The following is a 13,254-nucleotide window of genomic DNA, read 5'->3' as shown; positions in this document are numbered from 1 at the left end:
TCTAGCTGTTCATCAATTGATGACACCTTAGACTAGTATTTTTAGGATATGAAACAAGAAGATTATATAAATAAGATTACTTTGACTTTCGCTAATCGAAGCATCGTTGGATTCTTATTTAAACAACGAAATTATCCTAATTCCTCTTAGCTTATTCATTTCGAATTAGCTCAATAACATATCATTGGATGAATGGTCTATAAATCATTTCATGTCATTCTATATTTTCTCTTAAGAAATTAAATGACGCATATGATTATAATCCTGAAATTCTATTCCGAATTGATATAAATCCTCAATCTTAGAAATCTCCTACTTTATGGGCAAATCTGACTTAGAGTTAAATTAGTAGTGGTGGTCCAAGATAGAATTACTCATTATATTTGGTATAAATTTAAGTCTTTGACTTTAATTCTAGATTCCAAACAGAAATTTTCTTATATTTCTAATTCCAGGATACAATACAGTTAGACTTTCACATGTGTTTAATATCCATCTTCTATTAATGGATTCAAACTGTATGGAATATGAGTTTGGTATTCTGTGACCAGGGTCCACTTGCACTATTCTAAGAACTCTTTGCTGTAACTAAACCTAAGTCATCAAAAGACACTACCACATTTTTTTTAATCTATGGCATTTGTATCTTGTTCATAGTGGTTTTGACAAGATCAATCTCTGCAAAGAGTTAATATGCCTATATCCACTGAAAGTTAATCATGTCATTCGCAGATGGATGTACATTCAGGGGTGGATATGAGTTTGTCGTTGTATTCTTAAAACGATCACTCTAGATTATACCTGATGCAAAGAAATTTGAAATGTTTGAAAAAATTCATTAATTTCTAGCAATGGTGATAATGTGAAATTCCTCTCTATATGTCTACTCTTTTGGGATACTGGATTCAATACCTTTGGCAATTACGTCTTGGTTATTCAGGAAGTAACACTAGTAGTTAAGGCAATTTGGAATGGTGCCAAAAATGTATAGAACTTTCCTTAGACTGAATAAGTACCTTTCCTGCAACTTTAACATTCAGTCCCTTTCTGGTAGACCTAGAGACTTCAGATAGGTTTTTACACTTCTCCAAAATCACTATTCCACCCCCAGAGTAATCACCATCTTATCAGAAAGATTTTCTAGCACAAAGGCAAATTTCGAAATCTGATGTGGTGTAGTCTAAGAGTTTTAAACACACCCTTATAGACTAACATATAGTTCCGCTTCTTAATCATAAGATTTACTTGATTGTCTTCCAATGTTCTTCACCTGGATTAATCTGATACCTACTCATTACTCCCACTCAACAGCAGGTGTCTGGTCTAAGGCATACTAAAGCATATTTGAGACCTCTCACTGTTGATATAAGAAATTCTTTCATGGCTTTATCTTTTCTGGAATAGTTCAGACTTTTCCTTAGATAAATAAAATCTATGCCTAAGAAGTTGTGAAGCTTCTATAGATTGCCATTAGAAAGAAAATGTTCAGCATCTTACTAAAGTAAGTTGCTTGCATTAGAGTAAGTAATTACCAGGTATACCATAAGCCATAGGTTTAGATAAAGTCAAACCTATAATACTAGGAACAGAAAGTTTTGTTAAGTCCATTGAATAGACTTATTAACGAAAATTTCCTTTTATGTCCTTGTAATAGAAAACTTTAGGTTACTCCATGTGAATGGATCAAACTATAGTTCTATTGGCTTTCTTCTTAGTTTCTTATCTTGACAATCTATTACTTGTTTAAAGTCATAATGGATTTTAATCACTAGTGTCTTCCAAGTCATAAGAAGGTGAGTTCCTAGAAAGTCTCCCACTACGACAAGGTACTGTGAATTATGTCTAAGAAAACTAAATGGTATTTATCTCTTTGGTTGTGACAAGACAACAGAGGCAGTGGGATCATCATATGTCAAATAAGATGATAGAACACTTTTGGAATCAAGAATTAAATATCTCCTTTTATTTGCTACTTTGTTTTCAGACTTAGTCATTTTCTTAGAAAAGTAGTATTTGTTTAATTAAACACTTTCTTATCTATTGACTATGGGATGGTCCACCCCTAATCACTTAGAATAGCTAACAAACCATGGTTAATAGTTCTAGCTTTTCTTAAGATTTTGATTAGGTCATCCATGAATCTAGTAATGATTTACATTAAGTATACAACCATTACATCATTCTAAAATTGTATTACCATAGAAGGAATTAGGCAACGACTAGTAACTAATCATCAATATGCAACTCAAAATTTCGGGGGAGGTAAGTTTGGATATAATTCAAAAATCAATTTAATGATCTTTGAACTGCATATCTACTAACTATTTCTCTACCCCTATCAGTTCGCAAGATCTTTAACCACTTACCTTAATGGTGTTTAACCATTGCTAGAAATTAGTGAAATTATTCAAACATTTCAAATTTCTTTGCATAAGGCATAATCTAGAGTTATCATTTTAAAAATACAACGAAAAACTCATATCCACCCCTGAATGTACATCCATTTGGGAATGAGATGAACTACTTTCAGTTGATATAGGCATATTGACTCTTTGCAGAGATTGATCTTGTCAAAACCACTATGAACAAGATACAAATGCCATAGATTAAAAAAAATGTGGTTGTGTCGTTTGATGACTTAGGTTTAGTTACATCAAAGAGTTCTTAAAATACTGCAAGTGGATCCTGGTCACAGAATACTAAACTCATATTCCATACAGTTTGAATCCATTAATAGAAGATGGATATTAAACACTTGAGAAAGTGTAACTGTATTGTATTCTGGAATTAGAAATATAAGAAAATTTCTGTTTGGAATCTAAAATTAAAGTCAAAGACTTAAATTTATACCAAATATTATGAGTAATTCTATCTTGGACCACCACTACTAATTTAAACTCTAAGTCAGATTTGCCCATACAAGTAGGATATTTCTAAGATTGAGGATTTATATCAATTGGGAATAGAATTTCGGGATTATAATCATATGCGTCATTTAATTTCTTAAGAGAAATATAGAATGATATGATATGATATATAGACCATTCATCCAATGATATGTTATTGAGCTAATTCGAAATGAATAAGCTAAGAAGAATTAGGATAATTTCGTTTATAAATAAGAATCCAAGATGCTTCGATTAGCGAGAGTCAAAGTAATCTTATTTATATATAATCTTCTTGTATCATATTGTAAAAATACTAGTCTAAGGTGTCATCAATTAATGAACAGCTAGATGTTGCATATACAATATTTATCTTTCGAGATCTAACACTATTATGTATGTCTAATGGTGAAAATCCACTAGGGATTTATCTCATTAGATAAACAAACCAAGTTAGACCAACAATGAAGATTCGAAATTAAACTACAACTTAATAACAGAAAATAACATGGTTCAATATAAATTCATACACAATTCAAAAATTATTAAACATATAGCAAGTAGGAATGACAAGTGAAAATACTAAAACATACAATCCTAAATAATTTCCAAGGTTTTCAACAAACTGATATCAGTGTCCCGTTTAGGCGAGAGTCAAAGCTACCATCCATTGAATAGAGTTGTCAGCTCATCTAAAATTTTAAACATTCTAGCAACCTTTTATTCGATCAAGATTGGAATTCAGCGTTGTCGCGTTTAGGCGAGAGTCAAGGCAATTCTATCTTATGAGCTTCCACCATTGTTTCATAATTTGCAAGTCAAATATGGTCGCCACCTTAGGGTGATCCATACCATATAAAATACTTACAAACTACTTATCTTTCGAGATTAAACGGTGCAAAATTGCTAATGAACGTTCCTCCATTAGGGAGGATTGCTCACTAAAACAAACGCGATGTAAAACCAACAATGGAGATCGAATATCTTAATAATAAAGCTCATTATTTAAAGAGAGTTTTATTTTCTTTGATTCTCATTTTAATCTATTTATTTTAAAATATATATTTATTTAGTTAAAATTTCCAATTTAGAATGAAAAATTCTAAATATAAATTTTAATTTAATATTTATAACTTTTACTTAGATGAATATGAAAATAATATGAATTATTTCCATCTTAGTAATAATTTCCAATAAATATTTAGAAAAATATTCAATTTAAGTTGTTGCAAAATTAATTTAAATTAATTTACAACTCAAATTTAATTTTCTATAAATATATATTGCATTTCGAAAAATTAAAGTATTTAAGAATACAATTTTCGAAAATGCATGTTGAAATAAAAATAAATCCTGGAAAAATTATTCTAATTTAATGTTGGCCCAAAATTAATTAATAAAATTAATTTACAACAAAAAATATAATTTTCCTATTTAATTAAATATATAAGAAAAGTTTCAAATATTTAAGTATGATGATGAAAATCAACTTAAATATGAATTTTCTATTTAATTAAATACACTAGAAAAATACTTCAAGTAAAAACAGATACTATCTATCTAGATTTTCATGGACTAATTGATTCATTTTCTAATGAAATATATTTTACTTCATTTATTTTAATTAATCATTAAATGAAAAAATCATTGATTTAAGTTGGTCCAAAATTAAAATAAATAATTTACAACTTTAATCTATTTTTCAAATAAAATTCGAAATTCAAGCATTTAAGAAATGCAATTTCGAAATTTGATTAATAAAATAAAGAAAAATACTTATTTTGAAAATTATTTAAATTTAGTTGAAAAAATAAATTTCAACTAAAAATAATTTTCTATTTAATTAAGTGTCATGAAAAAAGAAATATTAAAGTATCATGATGAAAATCAACTTAGATATTTAATTTTCAAATTAATTAAATGTATTAAATTCAAGAAATAAATAATTAAGTGTAGAGAAGGCTTAATTATTAATCTTTAGTTTAATACTAGGAAAAATATACTTAAAATAAATTGTACCAAAATTAATTATTTAAATAATTAATTTCACAATGTATAATATTTTTCTATTTAATATTAGAAATAATAAGTAGTCTAGAAATAACTATCTAGAAAATATCTTATTTGACTAACTATCTTTTCCACCAAATTTGAAAAAATATCTAATTTAAGTTGTATTAGAAAAAAATCTAGAACTTAAATATTTCTCAAATTTAAATTTAACTAAATATCAAAAATTAAGTTGTAACCACTTAATTTGAAAATATTCCATTTTAAGTTAATATTTTAAAAAAATATCAACTTAAAAAATATCAAATGAATCTTAATAACCAATGCCTAAAATTCCTCAACTTAATTTTGAAATTTTAAATCCAAATGATATTCATATTTAAGTTGATTAGTTAGAGATAACTAAATATCAACTTAAATAGGAATATTTAATGAAAATTTAAATTAAGCTTTAGAAAGAATCTAGATGGTTATAATTCTATATTTAATTAAATACAAGAAAACACATATAGTTTAGCTTAGAATAAAATTCTTTAAACTATGATTTTCTTAAATTAATTTCAAAATAAATGAAATTAATTATGTTGCTAATCAATTTTATTAGGTTAAACTAGTTTAATTAACCTAGTACAGTTATTCAAATCAGGCAAATAAGCCTTCACAATTGGGGTGGTTCATGTGAGGGGGTGCTGGGTTCAGTATGTCGTACCCACTTCTATGGCTCCCAACTCTCACACAAGGCCCAAAAGAGAGGAATTTAACCTTAAAATGAACAACTGTTATTAATTGAATAGGCCCAAAAACTAAATGGGCCTAAATAAAATCTATCAAGAACTATGATATTTTCTTTAGCAAGAACAACCTATATGTATCTATAATGAAATTAAACACATAGGCTCACACAGACACACAATTTGGATGGATCCTATCATGTTGCTAGGTCATACACAGATGAAAGAAGATTGTAAATATACCTGTTACAAATTATTTACTTGACCAAGGGAACCATGAGTTAAAATCAAATCATTGTATCTGTTAACAAGTTAACCATGGCTATTTGCAATCAAGCAATAATAGGTTTTAAAAACTTACAAACAAGCTAAAAACACATACTCCTGCAACAAGGTTAGCTGGATAGTTGGATGTAGGATTTATTTAATTTTAAATAAATAATTTCGAAAAAAATAATTAATTAAATAAATAAAAATTTTATTTTCGAAAATTTAAAAAAATTTAAAAAATTTCGAAATTAAAAAAAATATTTAAAATTAAACCTACAATTTTGAAAAATTAAGTTTCGACCAACCTAAATATCGTTTCAAAATTTGCTAAGTACTTTTAAGAATTTAATGTTATTTTATAAATAAAAATTAAATAAAAAATTAAAAAAGATAAATGAATATCTTTTTAAGATTTTAAATGTAATTTAAATAAATAAAATAATAAAATTTAAAAGTTAGCAAAATATCTTACATCTATTTAAAATTACATGATTATAGTTATCTTATTTTAAGGTCAAATTATTTAAAAAAAAAATTCAATTTAAAAAATTTAATATCTGACCTTAAATTTAAAAATAAGATAAGATATAATCAAATTTAAAAATAAGATAGATAATTAAGCAAAAAGATAGATATTTACTATTTTTCAAATTCAAATTACACTAATATCATGAATTAAATTTAAAAAATATTATTTAATTTAATTATGATAATTAGAATTGAATTAGGAATAGTAAATATATAAATACAGAACTGCACAAAAAATCGAAAGTTAAATCCATGAAAAAGCATGAAAAATCGAAGTAAAACGAAAAAATTGCGAGCTGTACGGACGGGATGCAGTGCATACCTGTCCGCACGCGCGTAGGAGTGTGCTGCCGAGGTTTGTCGGCGCTGGAGGTCACCAACATGATTTCCGCGCGCGGATGTTGGTTGCCCGATTCTTAGATTTTTCCGAAACTTCAAAAATTCATAACTAATTCAAATTAAATCGAAATAATTCCAGAAACAAATATTCAATTATTGTTCACGAAAATTCACAAACATCAATCAATCATCAAATAACACTCAATACAACATGATACCATCCAAAACATCAAACAATCGTTTTAAAGTCCAAATTTCTTGCAAGCAAATCAATTACCATGACTCTGATACTAATTGTTGAAAATTATTTTACCAGAATCTTAGATCTACTCACAAGTATGTTGATTAACACCCTAAATATGAACTTTCTAAAACGATGAAATAAACACATATAAAGTTTAGGAAACCTTACATTGGGTGCAGCGAAATATAATGACTCATTCCGTTCAGATATCTAGCCCTTGATTCCTTTCTATAGCAGAGCATTATCAATATCTGAACCTGGATCTCTTTCTCTGAATCTTTAGTGCTGAAACTCCTTCTTGCTGAAAGTCTTTCTTCACGATCTTCCTCACTATGATTGAGGTATCACTTGCTGTTTGTGGGCACTACTCTAACACTAAGAATTTCGAAATCTTTAGGAAGAAGAGAGAGAGGGAGTGGTCGGCCAAAGATAGGGAGAGAGAGATGCTCAGTTTTTTCTGAATGAAAAAGTAGAAAATTTAAAAGTGTAAATTTCCTGAAGCCTTCACTATCTATTTATAGTATTCCACTAGGGTTAGGCTTGAATTAGTTGGCATTAAAATAATGAATATATCAGAGGTAAAACCCTACAAAAGTGGTCGGCCCTATACATGTGGATTTGGGCCTCACTTTTTGTAATTTTACAGTTTTATCTTTCCTGCATCTGATTTTCTCAAAAACGCCAATATTCTAATTCAACCATTTCAATGCCACTTCTAACTATTTAATAACTATAAATAATTATTAAATAATATTTTCATTTATCATATTTATTAATTGACCATACAAAGTATCATAATTAACAAATATGCCCCTAAAACTCTTTCTTTACAATTTCGCCCTTACTTAGTGAAAAAATTCACAAATAGACATAGTCTAATTTGAGAATTATAATTGATTAATCAAAACCAATTATATGAGTCTTACAAGAAATATTATCTCAACTAGTGGGGGGACCATGGGTCTATATAAGCGAGCTTCCAAGAAGCAGATCAAGAATTTATAACCTAAATTCACTGACTTATTAATTCTTCATTGAATCCACGCATAGAACTTAGAATTGCACTCTCAGTATATAGAATGCTCTATATGTTCCACCATATAGACACATCATTAGTTATCCATTGTTATAATCCTAATTTGATCAATGATCCTCTATATGAATGATCTACATTGTAAAGGGATTAGATTACCGTTACACCCTACAATGTATTTAATCCTTAAAACACTTAACCCCGTATAAATGATATTTCAAATTATGTGAAATGAGATCTCCACCATTTATTTTTGTTTGGTCAAGCTCGAAGGAGATCATCCTTTACTTACTATTCGCCAGATAGAAGCTATCGATTCCATGTTCATGTTAGCGCTCCCACTCAATTGCACTACCGTGTTCCCAAAATGTACGTATCACCCTGACCCAAAAGTAGGCTTAACTAACAAATCAAAGAACACGAATAGCCTCTTGAGATTGAGCCTAATCATAACAGGATTAAGATCATTTGATCTAGGATCAACTAGGCGATATTGACTTGAATAGATATTACGGTAAGTTTAATAAATCTAAGTGAAAGTTCAATATCGGTCCCTTCCGATGCATACTCCATGCATCCAACCTGAGCTTTACTTTAACCAATGCTCTGGAAAGAACATATCATTTCTCCAAATTCAAGTAAACTCTTGTTGTAGATTATCATATCAGTAAAATCCTATGTCTGATAAATCTTGGAATCTTTATTCACATAGTCATGTTTACTTTCCAATGTGTTGACAACACAATAAACAGGATCAAGTATGTGAAAAGGGTTTTAGATGAATTCATACATTATATACATATAATCATGAAATAAATCATGTGAACCATGCAACATTAAATGTTATTTCTGATCTATATTAATAAGTAAATCTGATTATATTGAAATGAGTTTTATTTAGGGCATAAAACCCAACACTAGACTACTAATTATTTCTAATATTAAATAAGAAAATATTATACATTGTGAAATTAATTATTTAAATAATTAATTTTTGTACAATTTAATTTAAGTATATTTTTCGTAGTATTAAACTAGAAATTAATAATTAAGCCTTTTCTACACTTAATTATTTATTTCTTGAATTTAATACATTTAATTAAATTGAAAAATTAATATCTAAGTTGATTTTCATCATGATACTTAAACATTTATTTTTCATGACACTTAATTTAATAGAAAATTATTTTTTAGTTGAAATTTAATTTTTCAACTTAAATTTAAATAATTTTCAAAATATATTTTTTCTGTATTTTATTAATCAATTTCGAAATTGCATTTTAATTATGCAAGATGATTTTGAATTTATCATGAAAAATAGATTAAGTTGTAAATTAATTATTTATTTTAATTAATTCTTGGACTAACTTAAATCAATTATTTTTTTCATTTATTGATTAATTTAAAATAATGTATTAAAATATATTATTAGAAATTAGTTAATTAGTCAAAGGAAAATCTAGATAGGTGATATTTTTGCTTGAAGTATTTTTTTTCTAAGTATTTATTATTTAAGTATTTCGAAAATAAAGTTTTATACTTTCTTTTTCAAAATACAATAAATATATTCTCATGAAAATTTATTTTTAGTTGCAAATTAATTTAAATTAATACAACTTAAATAATTTTCTTAATATTTATATATCAAAATTACTACTAAGATGGAAATAATTCAATTTATTTCAATCACCATCTAAGTATAATGATGATTTCTTAATGGGTAATACCCATATATGGGTAATAAAAAAATTAATGAGGTGGCAATTTGGTGACCTGCTATAAGATTTTTTTTTTTTTGAAAAAAAAATTATATTTATTTTCTTAATTATGATAATTCTAACTAATTAAAAATTATTTTTAGAAATAAATTTACTTTGCTTAAATAACTATATTATCTTTACACTAAATATAAAAATGTATTAAATATGAAAGATTTTATATAATATAATTGACATTGGAATGTACGTACGGAATTTTATTAATTTAGATGGGATTTGGATAATCTTTTTAATTACTGAATTATTTCACTATTTCTTTAAGTTCATTTTCACATGTCTATATTAACAAAATGTTTTCTTTTCCCCTTAGCTTAATATTTTTTTTTATTATTTGTTGTTTTCTTTTCTTTCTTTCCCAACATCAATATTAATAAATACATAAAACAAATTAAATAAATAAAATATATTAGAAATATAATATTTAGATTTCTTATAATAAAAATAAAACAATTGATATATAGTGTTATATAAAAACTTCAAGTAAAATAAAAAATATAAAGATTTTGTAAAATATTATAAAGAATAAGCTAATTAATGGGTACTAAAAAAATTGATGAGGAAAACATGACGTCTGATTCCTTAGCAGAAATCTTGAAAGGAATAAGATGTTACTTTGATAAAGCACTTCCAGTTATGCTCTTGTATAAGTAAGAGCGCAAGCAATTTCAGGATGTTGTCCTAGATGATATGTCTCCATAAAACATATATGGCGCCCAACATTTGCTAAGACTCTTTGTTAAGTTGCCAGAGTTATTGGCGTATGTAAGCATAGAGGAGGAAACACTGACGCGCTTGCAACAGAAACTGACTGATTTTCTTAAGTTTTTGCAGAAAAATCATAGTACATTCTTCCTTTCAACCTACGATAGCATTAAAGGGGTTGAAGGAAAGGGCAAGGGGAAAGACGACTGAAACTAATCTGAAACTAGTCCCCGGTGACAAGTTTGATGACCATCTTACTCTTTTTTGTCTTTTCTTTTTTTGGAACTCGAAATCCAGGTAGATATACCTTCCAATTGTTGTACTAGTAGCATTAGTTCATTCTTTTGTTTCCAAAAGAGATTCACTCATTAAGTTACTCACAATCACAATGATGAAGTAACTCACTGTTATATGCTGCATAACATTTGGAAATATTATTGTATAATTCATGACTTGACTAGTTGAATCTGTAAGAATGACAACTTAGTATTTTACTCTAGTAAGCTATTCAGTTAAATTCAAAAAAAAAAAAGAAGAAGAAAAACGAAGATGAATTTTAAAAAACTGAACTGTTTGGGTTAATTTTTTTATGGATCATATTTATGCAATATGTAGCTGTTTGGGACTGTTTACATGTGCATCATATCTATGAGAAAAATGTAAATTCTGTTCATTGTACAGGTTTTCCTGAAATTTGAGAAATGCTCATTTTGCAGCAGTTATGTTGTTGAATTTTAAATTGGGTGTTAAATTAAGTGGTATAGAATTAACTATATTGATTTATAATGATAAGTTTATTTGATATTGATGGTGCTGACACCATCATGATTTGTGTTTAGGGCTACCATTCACAGTTCACACTACATGGTATGGTAAGTTTAGGTGCTTTTGAAATTTGTGAATTATTATTAAATGAGCAGGATAAATTGATTGATGTAGAGGGTCTTCTTTTTCCACTCTTCTTTCTAGTATTCATTTTATTCCAAAAAATAAATTTCTCATATTTATTCGTCTGTTACACAATAATTGAGATTTCTGTAATTATTTGAATTTTCATTTTATGTTATTGGAAGCTTAGTAGAAGATTGATTCTCGCAACTAATAGCATATAGAATAGATTTTTCATTATCTGTGTTACCATTGTTTGTCCTCGATCTTTGCTGATGAAAGCTTCAGTTGTTCTTTTTTTTTTACTATATATATTTATTTATTATTATGGAAGTGTACTGGATTTGATTGAATAATATGCTTAAGCTTTCAGTTGTTTTTGGTTCAGTATTGAACTTTTACATCATCTAATTTAATATGAACTTGAGTAGTTATGAATGCGTCAATTTATTTGTTCCCTGTTGAGAATATTCAAATTACTTTCAAAAAAAATTATAATTTATTTTTAAAAATTAATTTAATTTACTTAAATTATTATAAAATTTCAACTCCGCCTACCTCACGAGCTCCATCGATCTCAACCATGCCTAAGCAAATCCATGAGATCAAGGATTTCCTTCTTACTGCAAGAAGGAAGGATGCTCGTTCAGTAAAAATCAAGAGGACCAAAGATGTTGTCAATTCAAGGTCAGATGCTCAAAGTACCTCTACACACTTTGTGTCTTTGATGCTGAGAAGGCTAACAAGTTGAAGCAATCCCTTCCCCCAGGTTTGAGTGTTCAAGACCTGTGAAGGGTTAGGTGGTGTCGCTACTCTTGCTGTTTGTAGGGAATTTACTTTATCATGTGCTAAATGAAGAGATGAAGACACAAAAGTGAAGACAAAACAGTGAGATGTGGTTTGTCTATCACTATTATTGTTGTTCCTATTTGTAATGTATGAATGAAAAGTATGCACGTTAATGTTATCGAGGGAGTGGTGGAACTTTACTATTGTGAAATTAAATATATTATGAGTGAAATTTATTTTTGTTGAATAGTCTGGTATTTGGATTTGATAATTTATAATGAATATCTATTAGCAATTCCACAACTTCTTGTTTCTATTGTTAAATTAGATTTAGTGCCACTAATTAACTTTGCTACTAAATTAGTTTTTGGGTAAAATACGGTTGCTAGGCACAATTTGCCTGAAACACTAACAAGTAGCTTTAAATAAATTATAAATTATTTATTTATAAAAAATAAAACCTATAAAATTGATTTTGTGAATTTTTATTATAAGTATGGTAAGAAAATTTATGAATTATTTATGCAAAATATTTAATTAAAATTCAAATAATAAATTTATCAAAACAAATTCATAAACTCATAAATTTATTCATAGTTCCTTACATAAAATAAGAATGATAAACTAAAAAACTCCAAAAGAGAAAAACAAAAACAACCAAAGACATTTGAGAAATCACATAAAACATTAAAACATACTAAATAAAAATATCCAAAACTAAAAAGTGACCTTATCTAACCAAACCCACACCACTTAATTTTTTTTTTCGTGCTGGCTTTATGATCTCATCATTCTTCAGTAGAATCATCCTACAAAAAAAGAAGAAAATTTTAATATATAAAAAATATATATATAAATGAAACCACAATAAATATAAATCATATAAAAAAATTACAATAACTGAGATACCTCTATTTCATTATAATCATCAAGATTTGTATCAAGTTTTCTCTTTTTGTTATGCTTATATGGAGTTTTGATAGAAATATCGCCCCGAGAAGCCTTTGATTTATTAAATAGTTTATCTACTTCCTGAAAATTTTCTTGTATTGTACCA

General features: G+C 27.2%; 1 pseudogene; it reads left to right on the top strand.

The window, feature by feature from the left end:
* Positions 1–11,932: 11,932 nt before the first annotated feature.
* LOC115716948 (large ribosomal subunit protein eL38z/eL38y-like) lies at positions 11,933–12,444 on the top strand (annotated as a pseudogene).
* The last annotated feature ends 810 nt before the right edge of the window (positions 12,445–13,254 follow it).

The sequence above is a fragment of the Cannabis sativa genome, chromosome 8 (assembly GCF_029168945.1).
Source record: "Cannabis sativa cultivar Pink pepper isolate KNU-18-1 chromosome 8, ASM2916894v1, whole genome shotgun sequence".
Taxonomy (NCBI): domain Eukaryota; kingdom Viridiplantae; phylum Streptophyta; class Magnoliopsida; order Rosales; family Cannabaceae; genus Cannabis; species Cannabis sativa.
Note: the sequence above shows the minus strand (reverse complement) of the source record. Positions and strands in the feature narration are given on the sequence as shown.